The 25,426-nt window shown below is 39.3% G+C and overlaps 1 protein-coding gene across 1 annotated transcript in view; it reads right to left on the reverse strand.

Annotated features, from left to right (window-relative positions):
- Positions 1–25,426, reverse strand: part of map2 (microtubule-associated protein 2) — a 104,064-nt gene that overhangs the window by 71,871 nt on the left and 6,767 nt on the right. Inside the window, exon 3 of the mRNA XM_030428755.1 lies at positions 2,066–2,118. The gene's annotated coding sequence lies outside the window, so the exon portion shown is untranslated. The remainder of the gene's footprint in view (positions 1–2,065; positions 2,119–25,426) is intronic.

The following is a 25,426-nucleotide window of genomic DNA, read 5'->3' on the forward strand; positions in this document are numbered from 1 at the left end:
GAGCTGAATAGTCAATATTTATTGTAGCGTTATGAAAATCTGAGAGAAAGATGTACGAGAAACTGCCAGTGAAGACCGTCACCTGTTGTCAGTTAGAACCATCTAAGAGGCAAATTAGAGGGAAGCCTCACTGATGTGCCATCAGTGACGAGGAAGCTGCTTAGAGCAGGGATTCCTGACATTTCTGCACAGAGAGCTGTTTTTATATTGTCAATGTTGTTGTGAGGTGGCCAAAGTGTGTGTGTGTGTGTGTGTGTGTGTGTGTGTGTGTGTGTGTGTGTGCGTGTGTGTGTGTGTGTGTGTGTGTGTGTGTGAGGCCTTGTATCTCCACTTCCTCTAAAGAAAACCTAAAGAAATCAAAGTCAATATTGCGATTACACCATATAAATCTTGATATTGTCAAATCTCCTTGAAAGATTTGAAGCAGTAGTTATCAGGGTATGGAGCCACGGCATTGAGATCTGCTAATATACCGACTCGGCGCCATCGTGGGTTAGGTTGAGATGTCAATCATGACACTATAGCCTCTTTTTATACAATCAAATAACTTGAAAACAACCTTTGGAAATACATCACTGTATGGGTTAGGTTTAGGGTTAGGGCTAGGGTGGTACAAGAATGAGCAACAAATGACAGTAACCATATTAGCTCGGCCCATGTCACATCTGCTAACGCAAAGCGGGCAGGATTTATGAAATGTTGACACACTGTCCATCTTAACATAGTCTTTGGTTCAAGCCAACATTTATTTGTTTTACTTGTCATCCCAAGAGTTGTGAGATTAAGTGTTGATTTTGTGACTTTGACATAAGGGAGTAATTGATAGAAAAAAATATTGCTTTATACTAATTTAAATCAACCACCACCCAAACCTAGCAGCAACAAGCCCGGACATATCATTCAGTTTTAATTCAAGCAACACACTGGGCTCTATGTCGAATTAGATAAAGTGTGAAAACATCACTAATTAGCATAACCACAGTTACATATGCAGCAGGCCAACGAGAAAGATAAACTGCTATATTGCTAGCTTCACCACCTTAAAACTAAATATGGGGAAGCATCGTTCAGTTATTATGCACCAAATATCTGAAACAAACTCCCAGAAAACTGCAGGTCCGCTCCAACTCTAATCTCTTTTAAATCGAGGCTGGAGAACTTTTTGTTCGCCACTGCCTTTTATTGAAGAAATTCTAAGGCTTAGATCAATATCTTGAACTGCACTGTTACTTTTATTGTCTTGTCTCGTTTAAAACTGTTCTATTCCAACTTAATTTAATGGAATTTTAAGATTATTGTGACCTTAAATATCTGAGGTAATGTCAGTAAACTACACATTTCTTACCCCTAATATCCACCAACCTAGCCTGACTGTGCTACTTTAACCAAAGGGATCAAAGGCAAAAAGCTCTGACGACGGTGAGTCAACCTTTCTCCGGATGGGTTTCTGGATAATTTGTACTTCACCCTTTTAATCTGTCACTTCCAATTGGCAGAGAGTTGACCAGACTCGACACGAGAAATTCATTTGGACAAACAGAGTGAGTCTACAGTGTCTCAATTAGTGGGGATAATGTGTCTTTCCAGTGTGCACACCTGAACTGTGTGAAAGTGAAACTGCCAGACAGAATGACTGTCTGGGAGTGTCTAGACATGTCGACACAGACACAGACACAGATGACAGATACAGCCATGTACACACAAAAAAAAAAACGACGAAGCGATGTAAAATAGGAATGTATACAGCTCTATATGTTCTGGGGTCTTGGATGATGACTAAGAAACATGAGCAAAAAACATATGACACATTCACACACACACCTTCCCCAAAATGACAAGATAATAGACAGAAACAGAGATCAGGTGGGAACATCGCAAAAGCATCTGCCACTTCCGTCCTACAGTAAAAAATCACAACTGTCTCTATATGAAACTGGCACAGTGACGCAGCATCTTTGCAGCAGCGCACACATCCATAAGCAGCGAAGAGAGAGGGAGGGAGGGAGAGGGAGAGGCTGAAACGACAAACAAAGAGAGAGAAGGGAGGAGATACTGAGAGACTCACCTGGCTAGATGGGATGTTGTCCGAAGCTCACAAGAAGGGATAACATCCGAGACCTGAAAGGGTGAGGAAGGATAAGGGGGAGAAAGAGAGGGAGGGGAGAGAGATTAGATTTGGCTGCCAGTACTTTGGGAGTGCAGTGGCAGGTGGCACCGTGGTTAACACTAACACACACACACAAACACAACACCGCAGTATATCTTTGGGACAGATGGAAAGGAAGAAGTAGAGGCAGAGGTGAGAAAGTAGTAAGAAGCGTCTGAGGTGGGAAAGTATGACTGATAGTGGTGTCCAATCAGTTGTGGATCTGAAAGGGGAGCCCGGTGCTATCACTTAGCTGGGAATAGCAGAGCACACATGAGAGAAAAGAGAGGAGGAGATAAAGTGACGGCGAAAAAAAGGAGAGCTTATCAGTGGACGTGTGAGTGTGCGGCGTTCATTCGACAGCAGCCACAAAGACTCAGACGTGTCTCCTCTCCTCCTCTCTCACAAACACACAGTTGAAAGCTTCATGAAAGCCTGGACAAAATACACAGATACACAGTCGCACACAAGAGCAGGCACACACTAATTGGTCCCAGTCCCTGAACATTCTGCCTGTGGGGACTCTGTCGGGCCACTGGGGGGATTTGAGCAAGAGGTCATTGAGTTCATGTCAGTGTAACTGGCAGTGAACTAGTAACACACTACATAAATCATTCATGTTAAAATGCTTAGCAGCAAATATGTCAAATGCTTAATCCATTCCTATGATCAATTCGGACAGCTTAGGGGTTTTAGTTTTTTTTATATCTGAGACACGAGGGCCCTCTAACATATCCTGAATCTACCCATACACCAACAACCAAGCCAATAACCAAACTCGTTGAGAAGGAGCTGCATCCATCCCATGGTCTAGGGTTTCACCCTAAACACTGATTTTGAATTACCACTATAGAAACCCCGGAGTTGCATCTTATGTTGGCTATTGACTAGCCAATTTCTTTGGCTGCGGAACTTTACACAGAATAGAGCCGAAACAATATTGAATTTTTGGGGTCGATGTCGGTATCAATATTAGGTAGTATAAAAAATCTCTCAACTTGAAGTGCACTGAAACAATAAACTTATAAATTAAATTACCACAAGCATGTATTTTTTCAAGACATGTATGCCGATAGAGAAATAGCTGACAGGCTGATATCAGTTGATAAAACAGAGCACAACTAAACTGTAAAAAAAAAAAAAAAAACATCTAAAATGATTTATCACAAACTGACTGTAACAGAAACAAAGATGGGGGATGTCCACTAAAGGGAGGGCAGCACGACTTGTTTCTGGAGGTGGGAGATCTGACAGTTTCAGATCATGAACGTTCCTGAAGGCGTCCAAAATCTACCACTAGGGTGAAACATGGATTTGGCATTATTTGAAGGCTGTGTGTTCTTGTGTTGATTAATGCCTTGTTAAAGGTGCACTGCATAGTTTTTGGGAGCAAATTTGAATCAGAAGAGAGAGATCTTCAGTGACAGTTTTTTTATGCCTAAATAAACTGAATAAACAAACTAGAAAAAGACACTGTAATACTGCACTCTGTTTATATTTGGTTTTGTTCTGTGTTCTGGGGACCCCATTTTCCTCTGAAAACTGCTTGTTTATTCAATTATAGATGAAAATAAATATTTATGCGTTTGTATTATTATCTCATTAATATTGTGAATATCAAAATTCAGAGTTTGAACAGTGCGTCTTTAAATAACAAAGAACAATAAATATTAGATTTGAAAAAAGCTGAATATTAGATAAGGGATAACCGAAGACACTAAAACACTGTATGCTCTTACTGTACAATAGTTTGGAGTCAGGCATTATTAAGTAGATGTAGTGAAACATGGATAATTTATTTCTAATATTCGGAAGGTAAGGTGAAGAAACTGAATTTAAAAAATCTGTAATAATATTCCGTATTTATAAAACAACAAAAAAATCCTCCTCACCTAAAAGCAGAATATTTGGCCTAAACTGCTTATTCATTCCGGAAATTTTGAGAACACTGACCTCCGAATAAACTGGATCTTCAATTCAGTTGAATGTCACAGCACAAAGCTTGTGACCAGGGACACAGCAAACGAAGAGCAATCTCATTATTTTAGCAATAGGAACCTGAACCTAAACTCTTGTCCCTCCTTCATAATCAAAAAGAAAAATACATGTCCCATTGTCGGATGCACTCTATTTCAAACATGTGTTTGTGCCATGGAATTACTGATTCTCATCCCTGGTTCATCCAGAGTCCATAAGCAGTCAACGTCCAGTAAATAGAAGCAATTGGTGAAGATGCCATCCAATAGCTGAACTGAACTCTGCTCTGTCATGATATTCTCTCTATGAAGGCACAAGTCAGTTTAAGTGCTGGACATAGAACAAGAGCTGTGTTCAGACTCATGGCACAGTGTGTACATGGACAGAATGACTGAACATTCAGCAGAAAGCCTGGGACCCATTACTCCTGCAGCATCTCCACCAGGAAACATTTCTACAGCCAGAAAAACAAAGAAAAAAAAGTCCGACAAGAATTCCCATTTATCTGTGAGAGGAGAAAAAGTTTGTGTCCTCCTTTATGACCAAGACAGCGTCAGGACTCCTCTTTCCAAAGTTCCAACTAAAGTCCAGCAGTCCCTCTGGCACTGACACAAATGTGTGACTCTATAGTTGTAACTCACTGCCTCAGCTCATGAGACCCTGCTGGCTGGTGCACACTGCTGATACACAAAGTGCTGTAACATGCAAATGAAGTGAAGGTGCCCTTCAAGGTCTAGAAAACTGAAGTGTGCTTTCTTTACAGAGTAGCTGATTTAAAACTTTTTGTGCATTTGCATTTGTCTCTGAAGATATTATACAATGAGTTGATGAGGGTTGCAGGATTGTACAATAACTACCTCAGAAAGTATAATCGTTTCACAGTATCACGAAATGGGACACTGCACAATTATTATTATTATTTTTATCGGCGGTAATAATGACATTTAATGCAATGAAAACAGCACAGCATCACTGACTGTTCGTAAATAAAAAAAGGTTGTTTGGGTGTTTAAATATCAAGTTTTCAGTGGACGGGTTCTTCTGAGTTCTGTTGTTGTGCAAAGTTAAGACCTTCACAATCCACATACACACAAAATACTCAAATATACACACGCGACACACAAACATACACAGACAGGCACACTTTCTGTTTATTCCAACTCCTGTAGACTAAGAACTCAGTAGAAGTGGATGCTCTGATGGTATGCAACTGTTGAGAGTATCCAGATGTTTTTCAAGAGCCATTCCCAATGCAACTATAAAAGATGCAGGGTCACTCGACTTTTGCAACATCACTTGGTAAGAATCTGCATCTTCAGATCAAAAGCCATTTATAATGCCTTGGATGTAGGACGTAAGTAACTCTACTGCTAGTTCGAATCAAGACCGAGGAGAAAATAATTTACTTTCCTAAGATGTAAAATTCTGCCTGAGAGGAACAGAAAATGCAGTTTACACTGGGTCTTCAAACTGGACTTCCTGCTTTGTCTTCTCACTGTTATCTGTAGCAACACGCCCACACAAACACAGCCCTTTGTGTTTTGGTTTTTTCTCCCTTGTTCTATTTTCAGTCTGAACACATGTCGTCTTCTTGTCCCATTAGACTGAATCTTGTACCCCTGAAGAGAAAGGACAATAGCAGTGGAGGAAATGCTGCAGAGGGGAGCCCATAAAAAAACATTTTGGGTCGCAATGAAACAAGGCGAGGTCCAGACATTACCCTGCTGATGTTGACAGCTGTAACGCTGGAAAAGGATTTTTGCCAGACCAGTTCAAAGCAGAGACATTTTAAGATGTCACTCAACACACAACACGATTTGACATCTTTGTTATTGCCTGTCTTTGTAATTTTAAGTACTTAAGAGACAGTCAACAGTCATTTAATCAGTGTAAGTGCTTGTTTCACACCTTCATCAGACTGATGTCAGTGTGTATCTGATCAAAATGAAGACAGCTTCTCAGGAACACAGCAGTTCCTGGAGCTCTGCATCATTATCGCACAATGTCTGTCTGAATTACAGTCATGTTTTTAAATGTCTTGAAATCAGTAACCTTTTACCCTTCATGTGAATTGGTTCCAACAAGCAACAATTCTCCTCAAGAATGAAATCCATGCCAGGAATTTTCTTATTCACAAAGGCTGCTTTGAGAAGCTTGTCATAAATTTAACTCCATGCTCTTTGTGAGACAGAATAGTTTAAAGTATATCCATAAAAGTAACAGTTTTGTACGTGTGTATGCTATCTTGGTTGCCTTTTGTAGTTTTCTCCTGATAAATAGAAGCTTACACCTCATCAGAGACCTCAGCGGGCTGTCCTGCTCAGCTTCCTTCCTGCCCTGCTGTTATTAACAAGAACTATTCCTGATCTGATTAAATGGTGTTTGACAAAGAGGCTGGATTCCACACATGACACAGCTCATGATTAACCCCTGGACCCAGTCATTGTGTCAAAGAAATTACCTGCTCTGCTGTATGAAAAGAATAAATGCAGCCAGGTGACACTGGATCTGCAGTCCTGCTGCGATGACACAAGCATGGATACACCTATAAATACATTTCAAAGTATACAGACCACTTTTAAAGAGATTTCCGTTTTAACCACATACATCTGTTATATTTCCAATATAGGTTTTTAATGTGTGGTGATATTACAACATATACTGTAGTTGTATATTGTACAACTGTTTTTGCAATCACTGCTTCTTGAACATTGCAGTGTAGCTCTTTTCTTGACAGAACTGGACCAAACAGCAGAGACAAAATGGAGGAAATCTTAATCCTTGTTGTATTTGTATATCACTGCGTGATCAAAAGCAAAAGTAGATGCTTGTTCTTGTAATTATCAAATGCTGACAAATGCTAAAGAAAGTTCCACGCTATGAACTAGTGTGAAGCGAAATGGGTTGAATAAAAAAATTATGCTAGTTAAGAAAATCATCACAGGTAAAAACCAGGATTAAATTGCTCGTTATGAATCAAAGTTAAAATTGAAGAATTCCCAAATTATATTGTTTATAGGGCTGGGTATCACCAGGTACCTCGCTATACGATACTATCACGATATTTTGCTCACGATAACGATAATATCACGATACAGCAATTCTGCGATAATCAATATATTGCAAGAAATTTCATCCATGATACATCACGATATCTGTGTCACTGAAGAAATTCAGAATTTATTGACTGTACTGAATCCATTTCACAGGAATTACAAAACATTGTCAATCAATTTCACATGAATGATAGCCAAGTAAACAAAGAGTATATTGCACAGTGACTCTTCTTAACACACACACTGACTACAACTATCATTAAATATCTACATGTGTGGGTTTCAGAGGTACTTAAACCATTTTTAAAATTTTATTTGGTTGTATACCTATGTTTGAATAAAGATAAAGCTGTCCTCCGAAGAGGGGTGGTGGTGGTGGGCCAAAAAAAAATCCAAACATTTTTTTTTTTACATTTTTAAATATCAATATTTGGCACCAGTGTATCGATAACGTACCTCAAGATGAAATATTGCGATATATCATAGTTTCGATATTTTGGCACACCCCTAATTGTTTATGACAATAATCCCATTGTTGCCATTGAATCTGTCTTGTACTCACTGTCTGGTTTTAATGCAGAGGTACCAAAGGGGGGCATAAGTTGGTCACTGTTCTCCCTCCATTAAAATAAATGATTTCCAGTCTTTCTAAGTTTCTGTAATCGATTCACATATTCCACTGATTCTGACCTTTTAGGGATCTCCCAGCTGTGAAATAACTACAATTCCAGCCAAGTCACACCAATCTGCGTACAAATAACATGACTTTTAGACTTCCAAATTATGTGCAGTACATGCGCCAAAATTCAATTTAACATGCAGTTGGTACGCGAATCTTCCCCTTAAGTTCTGTGGAGCACAAATATCACGAATAGAACATGGGAGAAGCTGTCCTCGGAGAAACAAGGACTCGATGTTGACTTGATTTAAATTACGTCCATAAGGTAAACAACGTAATGTATTTAACTTCACGTACGTAACATAACGTTACTAATTACTTTTAACCAACCATGACTTTTGGCTAAACCTGACAAGGTTGTTTTGTTGCCCGAAAAAAAACAACAGTTACCAAACAAATTTTTGTTACCACAGTGACAAAGGTTAACTTTGGATGGCAATGAAGGTCAGCTGACTGTGTATCTGCATGCCTCAGAAGTTAACAGAGTTTGATGTATGTGCTACGCAATCTGAAAGTGTGAAGTTGTGTTATTTGTATGCAGATTAAACAGAGCAGGTTGATTATTCACCATGCCAAAGCTGAGACAGTCACACTTAATTTGTGAGAGATCTGAAGTTCAGCTTGTAAGACAGTAACTGCCAAACGTCAGGTTTGATATCGTGTCGTAACTGAGTCAATGACAGGCATCTTTCAACCCAGAGGCTATTATGACTCATAACATTATCGTCTACTTGGGACGAGTTTATTCATCGAAAAAGGAATTAAACTCTGATGTGATGAGATTAGATTTAAGCAGTTTCATCAAAAAAGAAGAAGGAAGAGGGAAGACAGACATATGAAAACTTGATCCAGTTTATGTTTGCGTCTGCAAAATTCCCAGAATGAGATTCGGAAATCAAATTATCCACTATCATCAGAGGACATCAACATCCACAGGAATAATAAATGAGTTTGGTCCCAAGGGCACTTAGCAGCAGAGTTTATGCAAAAAAAAGGCAGACCTGTAGAAAAAAAAACACATTTATCCTTCTCAAAATATTTAACTGACAAAAGTATTGTTTTGGTGCGTGGATATTCTTATTCAATTGATACCAAGCCTTATTTAGAGAAACAATTTTATGTCATTTTACACGAGGTGTTGATATATTTTTGCCCAATTTTAACTATATTCCCCTCAATCATCCTGCCTCGGTTTTTACAAGGGAACACTCACAAAATAGCACAAAGAGTAGTTCTGTCCCTACCTGTGTTTTGATGGAACAGAAATAGCACAAAAAGGGTAAACAGAATAGACTCTGCCCTCCTAGAAAAGCAGCACAAGCTCATTATGCCAACAGGATATACACACCAGGAGGCAGCAGGACAAAGAAAGCAGGCGAGTAATTGGGGTGTGGAAAAAGACCGCGAGAGATTATTCTTAGAGAGCTCCTGACATTGCCTTTAAAGTTCCAGCAAGGAGCCCAAGCTTAAGAGTAATTGAGGGAAATTTCTCAGAGCAACTCTAAGCAAAGAAGGGACAGAAACGTTTACCTCAGTGAGCACTTTGCTACTGTAGGTATGATGCATTATTTTAAAAGCTGTGGAAGCGACAGACCTAATCATAGAATTTAGTCTTTACTAAGACATGGTGTAATAAAGAATGGATGGCAATAAGTATTCAGTATAACCGATAGATACACTGTATTTTCAGGTGATTGGTTGTTTTTGTTTTGCTCATGGTCCTGACTATCAATACTATACTTCAAGTGTGAAGACAAGTAAGATGTTCGGGCTTGCACTAAAATAGGGATATGGGCCAATCACTTTTACACGGTTGAATATGAATATGTTTGATTAATATATAAATTGTTTACACTGTAATATAAAGGTCTTGTTAAAATTCCCCCTCTGTCTGAAAACTCAATTTTAGTGCCCATCTCTTTAATGCCTCCCTCCAAAAAAGCCCAGTCTGCTATGATTGGTCGGCTGATAAAGAAACTAATCATAGGATTAATTTATGCCGCCCTCAGTTCAACAATATTTGTGTATGCCTTAAAAAATCCTTACAAGCCCAACCGTTAACCTACGGAGTAAAACATTCCTCTGGTTTGTTTATTTAGACAGACTGTATGGTTGCCAGTGTCCTTCACACTCATGACTACACACACACACACAGACAAACCTGTGGCTCAGTAAATTAGATATGAGGGCAAGCTCTCGTCTTTTTCCTCTGTCCTACGGTTTCTCAAGAAGGCAGGAAATTCCACAAGTGTGAAACACGTTTTCACAGCACCAATTTTAGATCAAGACATAAATAAAGGGAGAAAAAGTGTACAAGGAGGAGTGAAGCTTAATGTCTTCCATCACAGTGTTGGATGTGCACCTCTTCAGGTATGATACATTCACACATTGGTTAATAGAAATTTCAATCTACAACTTGAATGTGACTGGTCACGTTGTTAAGTGGTGGTGGCAGTGGTTATTTCTGATTAAGACCCAGAAATGTGTTATTTCTGGTCTGCTTCTATTCACGTGATATTTTGCAGACAACTCCTCCTTTTACATGGCTATCACTCTCCAGTCTGGTGTTTGCTCCTTTGTGTTTTAGGAAGCCGCAAAGTAATCATTAAAATATCAAAACAGTTGTTTGTAAACAACTTGATTCGTCATGTATTCTTGCATGAATATTCCCAGAACTGCAGCCATATTTATGCCTCAGTGTTTGTTTCATTTCCTCTGCTCTACACTGTGTCTGCCTGTGTGTTTCTATGCGACTGCTGGGATGTCGGAAAAAGTGAGGCAGCAGCAGCCAAGCTGGTCGGATCCTCCCAGGCCTCTGTGGTTGGTACTGAACCCACATCAGTCGCCCCTCAGCTGGGTGGGGTTTTGGAAGATACTGCCTTGGACTATTTTGATGGAGCACACAAAAGACCAACATTAAAATTGACTGCTTACTGTCGCCGGGATCGTGTTTTTGGAACAAGAGCATTTGTTCATTTGTTTCAATTAGATGGAGTCTTGATTAGTGTGCAGTTGATGTGACTTCTAATTTAATAGCAGCTAAATGAATGGAAACATCAGAGGTCCAATTCTGACACAATGGACACGATGCAGTTTGAGTTCATTTTCATTATTGTTCTAATTACTTCTTTTTAAAAATCACTTACCTTTTACTGTGTGGCATTTCAACTGAGTTTTTTTTATTTCCTCATCAAGAAACATGGTTATCACTATTGGCTTTCACATTTTTTTACAAGTCAAAGTCAGCAACTTTGGTTAAAATTTGTGATTTCAATTGAAACCTATATTGTTTTTAACCCTAGCGGTAAATCAGCTGAAGCAAGCCTAACCCTAAATCTGGCATGTCATCACGTTGCGGCCAAGACTTATTTGTCAAGTAGAGCTTCTGAATATGGCTTTAAAATAATATCACAATATTTGTAGGCTACAGCAATTGTATTGACTCAGTGGGTAAAGGTAAGTATTAGAACAAGTAGAAAAGTCTCGTAAGTTCAGAAAATTACATCACTTTACTGTAAATCAGCAAGGATAACACAAAATTAACTCTTATTTAATAAAGTGGTCAAATGAAGTGACACTTTTCATTTGTAGTGTGCTTTCATTTTTCAATAAAAATATAATAGTCCAGCAGCTGCCTTTACAAGACAAGAGCTCATATCTGGGTGTCATTATTCAACCAGTTGTTCAGTATCAAACTCAAACGAGCCAGTATTCTTGTGGATATACTAAAATTTCCTCCACTATTGAATTCAACACTTCTTCAATTCCTTTTCAGTGACTGATATTTCTGAATACTTTGCTGCCTTCTGTAGCTTTTAACATTAAGGCACAACCTTGGAATCCAATAAGAAGAATTAAACCAGACAGGAGAAAGTGTTTTGGATACGGAGTGAGGGACTTCAGTATTTTAAAGTAGCTTAATGAATATAAAATACAGGCCACCACCATCCATTGTTTTTGCTACAAAGTAGTGAAACACTATCTGGATCATGTTATCACAGTAAATACTGTATCCACAATGCATAATGTGTGAATGTGTATGATTTAGGGGGGATGAAACATCCCGCTGAAGCACTGTGGCTCTTTCATGCAAGTGTTTTTCTTCCACAGCCGACCAAAATAACCCCTAATTTCCATTCACAAATGAAAACAGAGGAAGAGAAATCAACTAGGAGATGAGGAAGGAGAGAAAGAGAGTGAAAAAACAACCTTTCTTACTCCAATTATAGAAGTGAATTTCCCCTCCCTGACTTCTTTCTTTCTGAAATATAAAGTAATACATTGCTCAATTTGAATAATACTTTTTTTTCTCATCCTCTGTTTGCTGCCCATCTTGGCTTTTCTCACTCAGCCAATTCCTCAACAGCCACATGGAAAAGGGCCCACCATTGTGTATCGTCAAATAAAAAAGCCGCCCGTCGGCGTCAGAAATGTACCGCTTAGATGACGGGCTCGTACAACAGAAGGAAGAGTTTCACAGATTCTTTATGGGTTTTGCGTGGGGAGCAGTATAAACAGCACCACTCATGTGTTACCAGCGCACTCGTGAACACTTCAGCACCACACCGGCACACACATACCTACAGTGCCCGCACACACACAACGCACACAACACTCAGCAGCAGACACATAACAAAGAGCTTGTGGTTGTGATCGCTTGCTGTTGTTCGACTGTAAGATTATATTGTTTTTTCTCATAACATGAGCCACATGCGTTTTCAAGAGCGCTAATGATTATTTTGTGTTAATTACTGAAGATTGGACAGTTTATTTTGAACAATGGACTAGCATTGTCAAGTGAATGTGCGGTGGCATCTTGAGACATTTCGTCTTGGTGAATAAGGATGTAGAAGTACAATCAAAGATGTATTTTAAAGAACATGTCCAACCACCAAATAATCATCTGTGTTCAGCCGCAGGTGACATTAGTTATGGCTCGTCCAGCCAATTTCTAAAGTAAGCACATTATATTAAGTTCATCCCACAGCCCGTAACATGGTATAATGTAACCTTACAATTACATTGGATTTAGATTCTTGGGTGTCCGATTGATCTCTGCTGCAGCATTCGTTCCTGATAAGGCCATCATTGTAGAGGACGCTGAGCAGGAGGCAGGATTTTTTTGGTAAAACAAACTGAGAACTAACCGAGTATTGAGTCATTTCCTTTCACAGAGTTTGTTTTTCATTGATGCCTTGTTTGCACGTACACATTTTGCATGTTACAGTCTCTGAAAATGCACAATAAAGGCCTACTTCACGATTCTCTCACAAGGCAAATAAAAGTAATGCTTTCAATTGATGCTTTTTATGAGGATGAAGTTTTGCCGTTTAGTTCCACCGCCATCAGGGTTATTACATTTAGAAAATTAATCTTTGACATTTCTGAATCAATTCTGAATCAATTCAATTCAATCAATTCAATCTTTATTAGGGACACATCTCATGAGAGGTCCATATCAGATCACATAAGAATAGAGATTCTTGTGTGAATCAATGTTTTAACCCACCACTAATTAGTGTGTTAACATGCATCTCTGGATGTTAACACACAGCCAGTGCAAGGTAAATAAAAAAAGGCATACAGAATATGAGGTATGCATAAAAGGCATGCAAGACATAAAAACAGTGCCTCTTACTCCTGCGTGGTCTCAGCCTTAATATAATTCTATCCTCTGGCCTACATATATTGCAATCAAGATCATTTTAGCACCCAAACATTGTTGAGGAAACTGTGCTAACACACTTGAATGAGGTCCAATATTGTGTTTAGTGTATTAAACACCATATGGGCCTCATTGCAAAGCCTCTTCTATGGATCTCTCGGGCAGTGTGCAGTGTGTGAGTGTGTATTTTGCTATGTATCACTATCACAGAGACAACTGTCAGGGGAGCAGTGAAACAGTGAGCCACAGCAGAAAACAAGACTACTGTTGAATTAATAAACAACTGCGGGCAGGCAAGGCAGGAAGACGTGCTCAAGTGTGTGGGTTAGGTATCGTCTCAGTGTTAACCTCGGGGTGACAGCCTATATCCACTGATATCAACTTCTGGTCCTCGTAGACTCTATCTGAGGTGAAAAATGCTAAAGTAACAGGATTGAGCCCTTTAACCCATCTGAAACTCAGACAATGTGAGGCAATCAAGGAATATTACCCTCTTCCTTGCAGGCTCACTGTCACACTGTCACAGCTGACAAGGACACTTGGACACAATAAAGCCACCGTTAATGTTATAAGCCGCACCTGTGCTTTGACATGTTAAAGTGCCTGTGGAGGAAAAGGGCCATGGGGGCACCTGGAGGTTGTATGCTACAGGTGCAGCTAATTAGATTTATAAAGAGCATGGTGATTACCGATTCCCTTCTGTGTGAGAGGGAGGATTGGTGCCTTAGTCCTAAATGACTCATTCAAACAGTGGCCGGTATTCAATGCAAAAAACATACCAAAATGTGCAAAGAAACACTCAGTTGGACCAAACTACAGCTAAATACACAGCTTCCATGCTGCTGATGTTTTACAATACATCCAAACACGTTGACCAATTAATCATCCTCCATGTTTCAATTTAATTAAGGCCTCGCTGTTACATGAACAATATAACCAGAGGAACTCATTGTACATTTCTACATAAATAAATACTCTGTTTCCATCTGTCTGTGAGGTTTAAATATAATTATACACATGTCTGTGGTATCCATTCCTGATGCAGCAGCAGACATCCAGATTGAGGGCAAACTTCAGGCCCGTGTCTACATAGCGTTTTTTTTTTTTTTTCTTCAGGGCAATAAAGCTATGGCTGTTCACTCAGGAGCACTAAGATGATGCTCCAGCAAAAACGCTGCACGTGCATCTTCTCTGTACTATATCTTGACAACCACTGCTGGATGATCGACAGCGCCCCTTTGCAGTGTACTATCGGTTTGTTTTTTATTTGAAATCATACATCAGAGCAATGAGGATGTGGGTGCATGACATGATCCATAGGAGACAAAAATACAGTGAATATTATCGCCTAGGCCAGGAAAAGGAAAAGAGAGACAGTGCCTTTCTGAAAAGTTGAGAGATTTTCAACTCGAAGTGCTCAGCGCTGCCGCTCTTAAAAGGCATAGTGCTCAGAATAAAAGACACGTCTGTCTGGGCGGCTGCCTTCTGCTGCAGAAGCTCGCTCCTCATTTGGAACAATTGAAAAAAGGTGCTTAGATAAAAAACATTCCTCTTCCATGCAACAATTATTATTTTACAGTCTGATTTGCAACTTGAGATGTGAGAATAGAACTGGATTTGACAAACGACATCTACGACCGGACTGTTTCACAAATAGCCGGGTCTACACTACATTAACAGTTTATAACCACTACAAAAAAGTGGACATCAGATAGTGCTGTGGACACGGAGAACACGCAGTGGTGACAGACAGGATGCTGCATCAGAGCCATAGTTCTGAATTTTAATCTTATTCTATCTCGTGGACAATCAAAACAAAAAAAAACATACTGCTAATGGAAAAAATGCTGAATATCTCCGCCAATAATCACCCAGACCCATAATCGGTCTACTCCTAGTTTCAGCACCACATGTCCGTAACTCAGCTGTGTTGAACCTCAGAAACTTGTCAAATTTGTCAAATCGGCCCAACGCCAGTGACCCGCTTATTAGCAAAGAGGCATAGCAATGCGTACCCTCCCCGGCTCCACTCTCTAGTCCAAATGTGGTCACTTCAGGCTCAAAAGACCAAAATGGCGAAAGTTAAAGCCAATTTCATGCCTTCAAAACAGTAGTCCATAAAGCAATGGTTGAACCAACTTTAGCTTTTACTGTAGATTTAGGTTTGGCCTGTCTTGCTCCAAACATGGACTGTTTACCTGTAAGCAACCAAAGCTCGCTCAAATCTGATTGGTCCATACTACTTGAACAACAAATAGAAACCAAAGCGATTTCAAAATCTTGTCCGTTGCTTACAGATACTTCATCTGCAGAATATATGAAACTGCGCTTTAATGTGTGTCTGTCTGTGTGTGTGCGTTCAAATGTGTTTCTGTGAGGTGTTGGTTGGCTGAAGGAAGGGGTTGCTGTGGGCGGTGATGAGCAGCCACTCAGTTTCCACAGCAACACCCCAACTCGGTCAGTCTCCATGGCAACTGATAACAGCATTAGCTGATTCAGCCTCAGTGAAGGTTCTTTTTTTTTTTTTTAAAGGGGAAAAAAAGGCTGCTGATGACAAATGGATGTGGGGAGTCGAGCCCCTGGGACACATTAGCAAACAATACAGCTGCTCTAAAGCAACTGGACTAAATTAGTGGGGATAAAGCGGAACAAAGACTCATGACTGGGGCTGAACCTAATGCTTATCGCTTATCGATTAATGATTCTTTATTGATTTGTCTATTAATCGAAGGACTACTTTATAGATTATTCTAAGGATATCTTCATTATCTGATAAATATGACAATTAATTCACCAAAAATATATATCTTTATATCAACATTTCTCAATCAAATCTATGTATTATTTATCAATCCTCGTGGTCACGATATTGACGTTTTTGTATTTGTATGTGGCTAGGAAAATAATTACAGCAATTTACGGACTGCAACAACATTCCTTAATGTTAGTGTAAGCCATTTCATTACTCATATAACATGGACACATAAATACAGAACATTTCAAATGTCTAAAGAATGATGAGTGACGCATGGTGTACGTTGCGACTAGGAAACCAAATAATCAAATTAAATTAAATACAAATCTCGAAAGTAGACAAAAAATGTAATTATTTCAGTTTGATTTCAGTTGGCACTTGGCAGTGTCTGATACTACAATTATATTCTATGTGAACATCTATATAGAGGACACTGATGTAGGTAATGAGTTAAATTAACCTTGAAAGCCTTTGGGGCCAGGCTGAATCTACAACCTAACAAATTCTATAGAACTTCAAATAATCAATAGGCAGTGACCAAAGACACCGAAGCGTAACTTCAACAAATGGTGCAGCACCATGAAATATAACCCAATTAGCACTAACACGACCTATGTCAGATGGCTACAATAACTTGACCTTGGTTTTAATTTTCCTTTACTCCGGCCACATTAATCATCACAAAGTAAACATGGAGGAGGACCGGGTGGGACGAGCGTGAGGTTAAAGAAGAAACAAGCGGAGGAGGAGGAGGATGTAGCATAGCAACTAGTATGACACTCAAAGACCTGTGACAATAAGGTCAATAATACTGAATTCATTATGACACAACACTGTAGGTTTGTTTGTGACTGAAGGTCAGCTTTGTTTGTTTTTAACATGTGGGTACTTTGTATTGTAAGGTGATCTAATTTGCCTTTTAGCATTTCTATTTTCAAAGGGATACGACGATTGCAAAATTCTGGACAAATACAAATACTTAAAATAACAAATTTGGTTATTGGCAACTTTTTTGGTAGTCTTTGTTTTTGTTGACATTTTTATATCCTTTTGTGTAAAGAAAAAACATTTTAAAATGTATTAGTTATATCTTATTTTGCCCTTCTTTATACTATCTTTGAAAGTGTACAATTGAATTATAAGTTTTCTCATTTTTTATGTTTGATAGTTTAAGTGTTTTTTTTCTTTATAAAGATTGCATCAAACAAGTGATACTGATACTTAGCATAATGATTAATTTTAATGTTCCACAAATATGCTATGAATATTTAAAAATATGTCACACATGATGAACGCTTGTTGGGTTATACAGGTTGTCTTCACCTGAAGTGTCTCACTGTTCAATCAAATGAATTAAATATACAATCCACAACATTCAGTTCGGTAAAGGAGTCGTATTGGACTTCCTTTATGTGTTTGGTCCAACTGCTTGGACAGTAAAGGCTTTGCCTGGTGGCAGCAAAATGAATGGAAATGGAATGGAATATAAATGATAGCACAGCTACTGTACACTCATTGTTTAATGGCTGCCTTCCAAATCAAAGATAAAGTGAACACATAGTGCAGCTCTTCCACCTCTACCCCAGGGGGAGAGCCTTGCAGAGCTCAGATAATTACTGCTGTTTACTTAATTTGGCCCCATGCTTCCACCTTGTTTTTCCAGTAAAGCCATAAAAAACAACTTAACTTCGACCGTCTCTGTCTACAAAACAGACTCAATAAATGTCTGTCAGTCAACTTTCATTCTCTCAGCATTTGAATTCAACAACACAACAGCAAGCAATAATTATTATTAATATTATCTCATCATAACTGGATTACTAGCACCAGGTTGCCATGGAAGCAAAAGGGGGAGCTTGATGCAAAGGCAAGGCAAACACACACTTGGCGTTTACGAACTGTACACAGAGAGGGAAACAATAAGAGGGAGAGTGATCATGCAGATCTAGTCTGCAAGCAGTGACTATATATAAGGAAAAGAGCTGGCGGGGTGCAAACACTGCCTCCTCCAGGATTCCTTCATCCCTCCTCCTCATCCCTCCAGCCCCTGCTGCTGGAAACAAGAGAGAGGCACACAAAAGCATGCACCGCATCACAACAGAAGACCGCAATGAGCAAATCAAAGGAAAGGCGTGGATTGGATTGTGTTAATGGATTGGAGACAGTCAAGAAGCTTTACTGTGTGTGTGTGTGTGTGTGTGTGTGTGTGTGTGTGTGTGTGTGTGTGTGTGTGTGTGTGTGTGTGTGTGTGTGTGTGTGTGTGTGTGAGGGTGGGTGGTTTGACTTAATGGCAACAAGGCTCCATATACAAATACAGCAGAAATAGATCACATTCACACGGTGGCCATTTTCCTCTGACATCAAACTCGAATTCTTTCCAAATTGCAAGTTGTATAAACATAGGGAATCAGATAAATTCTATCATTTCACCACTTTCCGAGTCAGTAACTGAAAAAATGGAGGGACATCAGGCCAAGGTTTCAAGGTAAAACAACATATTTGAAAATCTCTTGGCCAATGTTAGCATTTAACCACTTACTAACATCATTATTTAATTAGAATTAATTTACATGTTCCCTATGTTGTCTTTGTTTACATGACTTCAACACAGCATTTCCACATTTGCAAACCCCTGAAAGTGATGTCAGAGGAAAGTAGTCACCATGTGAAATTGGCCGCTTGTTAACATAATGGTGTTAGTGTCATAATGCTTATGACTACTAGTAAACATTCAGAGTGTGTTTGGGCTCAATGTAGCCAATCTGGCCTCATCAGACTGAACTGAAGCTGGTGGGGGGTTAGTCTGGACAGTCAAGGGTTTATCTCGGCTAGCTGAGTTAAGTATTGGTCATCTGAATATGGGCACGGCAGAAGAGGACACAGTTTTACACAATATTTCAAAATGACCTTTTTTATTAAAAGAGGTTGTGAAGTTTTATATTAGCAGTGTAGCACAGTGTGCAGAAAAAAATTCATTTGCTTTAAACAATCTGCCAATGGGCTCAGCTTGTTAAGGTTATTTCCTGTATCCTGTTACATGAATCTGCCTCATGTTGTCTTAGATATTAACATATCAACAACAAGTAACTTTTAAATGGTCAGTTTTTTCGAGTCCTCGAGGATGAATATGTGATGAAATTACGTGGTGTGTGTGAGTGTGTGTGTGTGTGTGTGTGCGTGTGTGTGTGTGAGTGTGTGCGTGCATGTGCGTGTGATCTTCCAGTGTAGTAATCCCATCCACTGTTCAACTAGTGTAATCCTGTAAATTTCCTTGAGGGAGGGAGGTTCCCACTCGCACCTAATCTTATATAAACTAGCTCCTCATCCTGGTAATCTAATAACCTTTTCTAGTGTTTGTTTTTTTAGTGTGCTGCTCTGTGTGCAGGTTCTTTTGTATGTATCTTATCATGAAAAATATGTGATGGAAAGGGGAAAGTCAGCAGAAGCAGGTGAAGAACCCGCCATTCATCTGGGTTATACGGATTTTACCTAAACACAATTTCATGATTAAGTCCTTTAGCCTTTTTTTGTGTTACTCTCCCTGAACCTGCCGGGTTTAACGTTAATCAAATTTCATATTTACTGTGTACATTTTGCCATTCGGGAGTCTCAAAAAGGTGAGCAACCTTGTTGCATTTATTACTCGAGCACAATTAATTTAACGGCTGACTCATACCCAAAACCTTCATTTGAGGTTCAAATTGTTGTGCAGCATATCTACGACCAGTTTGAGCATAGCTGTGCATATCATTATCAATTATCATTATCATTACCTTTTTTTTCCTCACACTGTCAGGGTGATTGTGGAGTCTGTTTAACACTTTGGGGGTCTTGAATCATGTGACCTAACTGCTTGTTGACTTTGCTAACCTCTACTTTTTGAGTGTGACAAATCACAAACAAAAAACTATTTAACATTCATGTTATCTGTGGTTGGTTTTAATCGGTTTCAATACTCTTTTTCTGCAGTATCGATACACAAGTACTGTGGTAACAAAGATGCTATTGAATTTCTATATATTTCAAGCTACTAAAATATCTTAGGTATCAAAGTTAGAAATTCAAGTATCATGAAAACGCTACAATGAACACCAATTCATCAGAGACACAAAATTTTACTGTGAAGTCAACACAAATGTTTAGGACTGTAAAAATCTTTATGTTCACTTGAAACAAACGCTCATCACTTGTGCTTTTTATGTTTAGTCAAAAAAGTATGACTTTTGAGTTCACTGCACTAAAATTCATCAAGCCATTGAAGCCTAATTTGATTACAATCAAGTTTTTACACATACTGTACATTGTGCATATATATTGATAAATAAATGAACAAGATTTTGTTATAAAACTGTTTCATAAATGTTGTCATGTTTATATGAGATGCAGTCCTTTTCATGTTCAATGAAAAACACTATAAGAACCAGTCTTCCAGTGTAATGCCAAATATAAAGGTTTTTTTTTTACTATTTCAATATAAAACTACAACCATTTTTGTTTTTTGTTTTTTCCAACTTATTGTTTAGAAGTAAACACATAAGTTAGTGAACGCGAGTGAAAGCTATGCAATTTTGCATAGTTGAGTAAATCCACCATACTTCATGTAACTGAAAAGATTTGACTAGAAACAAAACCTAAATTTTTGGTATGATATTTACGTCAATTCAGCTAAAATATTCAATGTTAAAGTGGTACATATAAAGCTCCATGACGAACAAATAAACCACGGACTCAGCATGTGTCAGGTGCGGTATGTTATGTGAGGTAGTGTGTGATCTAAATAGAGTTTGGCCGGAGCAGATGGTCAAAGATTAAAGCCTAAAAGAAGAGAGCTGCTTCCCCTCCCCCCCAAAGAATCAACCAACATGTTGCTTTAGCAAAGGACGCACACACTACACACACAACAATGTATCTGTGAGAGTGTACAGTGTTTAACAGTGGATATCTCAGAATAAAGCTCTGTGGTTTTTGTGTCAGTGTGGATCCTGCTTTAAGTCGGATTGGGTGATAGTCATACTGAAGCTATTTGATAGGATTGGTCTGTCGCACAACATTCAATAGCTTTCAGAAAACAGCCAGATAAAAGAGGGAAACATCATCTAGTTGTCTGTTCTAAATGACTACCAGCGTATACAGTGTCAATTTCTGTTTTTGTTCTGTGTGTGGGTCTGCATGCGTGTAGGCACGAGTGTTTGTTATATAACAGAACGAGGGACGACTTGCCTCCCCAAAGACGACATCAAACCACATTAAACGCAACACTTCAAAATGAGGAAATCATTCATGCTCCCTTCCTCGTGTCTAACTTGTAAAGCTTTTACGCTCTGAATTCCCACGGATCTCCGATGAGTTCAGAGCCGCAGATCACACGCTTTACAAAGCGTCTGGTGACACTTTCGACAATATGGTGGGAAACGGGAAAAGCCAGCGTGCCAGGCGATGAGAAGCAAAAAATCTTGCATCAGCTGTGACTCAGCACTTAGTCCACTTGTACAATTGCTGTTCAAAAAAACTGATTTAACTTGATGTGATTGACGTTAAATGATATCTCAAGAAGAAAAAAATACCTTCTCTCCGTGATGAAAATGCAGACTACTGCACACATCACTTCCTCAGGTGACATTCACCCTTACAATGGACAGTATAATGCTCATTTTACTTGTTGCTCAGCTACAAGAAGCCTGACGTTTCTTGTTAATCTGGAACGTAGTGACATATCATTAACCCCCTGTTGTTGTTAATGCGACTAAACTCATCTCTCACTCTCCCTGGCGTGAATAAATGGACTTTTAACATATCTTAGGTGCATCTATACCTGGACTTGATGGGTTTTTGCATTTTTCGGAATACGACGCCATTATCCAAGACGCGTGTTAATGGAGGTGGAGAAAAGGTCACAACACGCTGTTCACTTGAGTGCTCTCTGCCTGTTTCCTCATTTAGTCGAGAAAGAAAAGAGGGGATTTTATTCCTCTGCAGCATCGTCATTCAGCAGCTCCTGTGTCGGGCCTGTGCCGCAGACCTTAGGGGGGCGTCGCCATCAACCTCTGTGCTCCATCAAGACAAACCATTAAGAGGAGCAGGATGGGAGGCAGAGCAGCAAGACTGAAGCCTTTCAATAAGTGATGTGAGAGGCAATTATCCTGACGAAGGCTGTAAATCAAGTGATTTATGTAACCGATGTACAGTATGTTACTGACTGTTCTCTATTCACAGGAAGGGAATCGAAAAAAAGAATGACTATATACATTATGAAGCAATACTTTGTGACATTATGACAGCGTGAAGGTGGATTCTGAAACACCAACCTTGGCCTGATGTCCCTCCATTTTTTCAGTTACTGACTCGGAAAGTGGTGAAATGATAGAATTTATCTGATTCCCTATGTTTATACAACTTGCAATTTGGAAAGAATTCGAGTTTGATGTCAGAGGAAAATGGCCACCGTGTGAATGTGATCTATTTCTGCTGTATTTGTATATGGAGCCTTGTTGCCATTAAGTCAAACCACCCACCCTCACACACACACACACACACACACACACACACACACACACACACAGACACACACACACTAAATAAGGCCCATGAAACCGTAAACAACATTTAAAAACTGAGACATTTTGGGAAGCTATTTTCTCTTTATCTCTTACATAGATTATTGCACCTTGATAGGCAGGATCTCTCTGTGGCAGTCGTACTTTCCTATCATATTTAGAGGCCTGTCATCAAAGCATGAAGAACTCCTGATGGACAGATGAAAGAGAAAAACGTAGGGAGGGCTTGGGGATGTACGTGATATATGGCTGATATTCATTTCTTGGAGGCGGAGGGTGGTGGGAATTTGAGGGGCACCGGGTGGGAAGACAGTTGTCTCTGGATCATCTCTGGATCGTCTCAGGGGTTTTGGCTCTCTGATAATGAGCAAGGTGATTCCCAGTCCCTGAACTGCTCACACACACAATGATACCACAGTGGGTTGGACCAGTACTGTATCAGTTTGCTAATATACTATACCATATCAGGCCTGTAATTATGTGATGTTAGAAAAGTGTTATCCAGCTGCCAATAAGAGATCCTCAATCTTAATTGTTTCGAGCATTCTGATCCGCATTCAGGTAAGTATATATGTGCTTCCGTATAAAGACAACAATATATATAACTTGATTTCTAGGGCTGATGGCGATACAGATATTGGGGATTTAAAAACTTCTGATATCAGTATACAGGCCAGTATACACAAAGTGTTTGCAATGATCCCTTAAATGGGGATATCAAACATAATTCACAGTTTAATAGTAATTGCCACAAGTCTAAAATCATATCAGTATAAATTACCGCGAGCACATTTTTCTGCATCATAATCGATAAAAAAATGTGTCTTAATATCAGTGTATATCGGAAGAAATGCAGGACAATACCGGTGCATTACTGATAGGCCAATATCAGCCGATGACATCTACCTAACGGGCTCTAATGTGTACTTTATAAAAATGTTCTCGCTATCAATCATTTCTGTTTTTTAAGACTGTAGTTGTACAGAGAAGTCACAGTTTGGTACGTACGTCAGTTTCAGAGTCACTGCTTGACACAAGTTCAGTACAACAGGACACAAGAAAGGCTAGATTTCTTTTCATGCAGTTTACTACTTAAAGTAGTATGAGTTACGGTTTGTTCCACCTACTGTCATTTAGTCTCCTCTGAGATAGTCAGTACAGCCTGTAGTGCCTGAGGCAGTGAACAGTGAATATAAGACATATTTCTGTGCCAGGTTATGGTGCACGTTTATACTTTTGCCATGGTGTGACTTACTGGCACAAATGCATGTACCATTACACCACTCCTGTACTATAGGGGTATAATGATTTGTGTATGTGTGTATTTGTGTATTCACGCAAAGCTCAAATGCACCTAATGCGGAACAAAGAAGCCTGAGTTCTGCCACGGAAAAAAAATAAACCGTACATCGTTAGCAACAAATGCTGAGGTTAGTCCAAAATTATGTTCCCTGTCAGCTACAACAGCTACAGAAAGACAGTTGTGGATGTAGGCTATGTGATTGGAAAGACATTCACATTTGATTGGTATCACCTAAATGAGAAGAAACACATCCTTCAGGATCAGATTAATTCCCAGTATCCCAAACTCGCACCAAACCGCAACTCCGAAACCAGGTTATGAACTGAACCATGACGCCTGCGTACCATTAAAATCCCTACCGTACTTACAAGATCACAATGGTCGTTATGCTATTGAGATATCTACAGTCCAACCACAATAAAGTTCCATTATAGCAAAACAATCATATACCTGAGGTTTCTCTGACTGACAGGCCATTTAGCTGTATCTCTGTGCCCACACACTCTTCTCTGAAACTTGTTGTAAGACATTCTGCAAAATGCACGGAACCACTCAGTGTAACTGAATCGAATGAAGCCGGATGAAAGAAACTAAATTACAGCATTATGTCACAAAATAAAGCCTGAGATGCACTAAATATCACACATTCACACATAAGATATCAAAGCGAAAGACACTGAGGGGGAATTTTTTTTTTCCTTTAACACAAGCACATAATACTGTAACTCATACCCACACACAAGCATACACTCCCACACACAGACTGAGTGATACATGGACAGCGTGCACACACACCAACACACACTGATGTGAGACACACATACTTAGAGGAGAGGAGAGGCAACGGTGAGCTGTGACTCACCCTTATGTTTTTCCTGGTTCAGCCCACACATGTTTTTCTATCAGCTCTCTATCTGCTCGGTCATGTACTGCTGGGTGAACAGAATGTGGCTCTATAGAAATAGTTGCATCCTATGGACCGCCAAAAATAAATCCCCCATTCAAAACTCTAGTTGTGTCTTCTGTTTATTTATTTATTTATTTATTTGCTGCTTTCTTTGTGTGATATGCAGCAGAAATATGCTTCTCAAACAAGCCCCGTCTCAACATTTTCAAGGAACTGTTGCTTTGGAAGAGACACCACCAAACACTTCAAGCAACAGTAGCTGTCCTGTTGTCATCTGTGTCAGCCTGCAACTGGGGGTGTATCGATCCACTGATCACAGATCCTAATAAAAACACTCAATATTATTCTTATCAAAATCGTATCGTGACAGACTGGTGATATTGG

The sequence above is a fragment of the Sparus aurata genome, chromosome 9 (assembly GCF_900880675.1).
Source record: "Sparus aurata chromosome 9, fSpaAur1.1, whole genome shotgun sequence".
Lineage (NCBI taxonomy): Eukaryota > Metazoa > Chordata > Actinopteri > Spariformes > Sparidae > Sparus > Sparus aurata.